Source organism: Octodon degus, unplaced genomic scaffold (assembly GCF_000260255.1).
Source record: "Octodon degus isolate 3935 unplaced genomic scaffold, OctDeg1.0 scaffold02983, whole genome shotgun sequence".
Taxonomy (NCBI): domain Eukaryota; kingdom Metazoa; phylum Chordata; class Mammalia; order Rodentia; family Octodontidae; genus Octodon; species Octodon degus.
In genome coordinates, this window is record NW_004527559.1 from 1 (window position 1) to 1498 (window position 1498).

Here is a 1498-nt window from a genome sequence, read left to right on the forward strand (position 1 = left end):
GCAGCCACCCATGGGATGCGTGTGAGCAGTGGCACTGAGTTCACTACCTTGAAAGCACAGAGGTAAACTGAGTGCTTCCTGTGCTCCACAGTCATGTGTACTTCTTATTCCTAGCTTCCTCCACGGTGGCCCAAGGCCTGACCAACTCTCCACACCATTATCTGTCCTTCCTTCCCCTGGGCCAGCATCAAAGCTCTCCTCTAGTGCTGAGTTGTCACATGGATCATCCTACCATGGCAATCTCAGGAATTTCTGTGGTTCTGAACAAGGACGCAGGCTCTTCTCCTCTCTAGAGCCCTGAACCTCAGCCACCTCTCCCCTTCCTATTGTCTGATTTGCTACAACCAGGCCTTTCCACCTAAACCCTCTCTCCCTGACGCTTTCTTGCCACTGCACACCATGCAAATTTAACTCCAGATTCTTCCTGCAGGAATGTCTCTGCAGACTGCGTTGAACCCTGTACCTGAAGCAACAAGCCATTGTCATCCTTCAGGCCATCCTCCAGTAACTCGGTCAACCTGATCACAATGTAGTCATCGTACTCGAAGTGGCGTGAGTAGATGAGGGAAGCAATCACGTTGCACACCGCTTTGCTCATCAGGGCGTTGGGTCGAAAGGGCTGCCCTGTGAGTAGGAAAGCTCCTCAGAGTGCGGCCCAAATTCCCAGTTTCATGTACAGCTCCCTTGTGTCCCTCCCCATCACCTACCAGCATGGTTGGCAAAAGCATCACAAAGGCAGGAGGCCTCCTCGGTCACCCACTGCTCCAGAGACTTCTTCCCCAGGCCGAAGTTACGCAGGTTGGACACAGCGAAGCGTCGCAGCTCACGCCAGGCGGGTCCATAGGGAGCCCCAATAATGCCTGCCATGGGGAGTACATATCTGTACCAGACAGTACGAACCCGTGCCCTTGGTAACCCTTCACTCCAGGCTGCTGATCCCACACAAACTCTGTCTCACCCCTGGGCACCAGTTCTTTTCCAGGCCTCATACTTTAGAAGTCAAGGACGTCCTTTGTGCCTGGAGCACCTCACCATGCCCAGGCAGCCCTGTGTCCCTGAGTCACTGCTCCAGGGCTGTACCCTCATCCCACCTGTGCCCTATTGATCTGTACCTTGGGATCTTGGTCCATAGCCTATTAGTTTGTTGGTGCCCTCTTCGGGCCGATCTGATGTGTCCTCGCCATGGGTCACCAGAGCCTCCCGCACAGCCACCAGCCCATTGACCACGACCACTGGAGTCCAGGCAAACTGCAGGCTGAACACGTCCCCGAACCTACGTCTCAGCTGCAGGTGGAGGCCAGGGAGAAAGTGAGGCTGGGCTTCCTCACAGAATGCAGGTCGCAGTCTCGCTTCCAACACAGGGAGACCCAGTTCAACAGTGCAAGACTCAGCTGTGCTGCTGTTTCTTGGCTTTTTCTTATGGGAGTGAGGATGGCACTCACGGCCTCTTCTAGCCCCTCGACTCCCTGACCCCTAGTGTCTGCCTGGTGCCCTCCCA

General features: G+C 55.3%; 1 long non-coding RNA gene across 1 annotated transcript; it reads right to left on the reverse strand.

The window, feature by feature from the left end:
- Positions 1 to 785, reverse strand: LOC111814945. Its single transcript, XR_002819792.1, has 3 exons — positions 708 to 785; positions 464 to 624; positions 1 to 47 (listed from the first exon to the last, which is right to left on the reverse strand). It is a non-coding gene; the product is annotated as an uncharacterized LOC111814945 (long non-coding RNA).
- Between the last annotated feature and the right edge of the window lie 713 nt (positions 786 to 1498).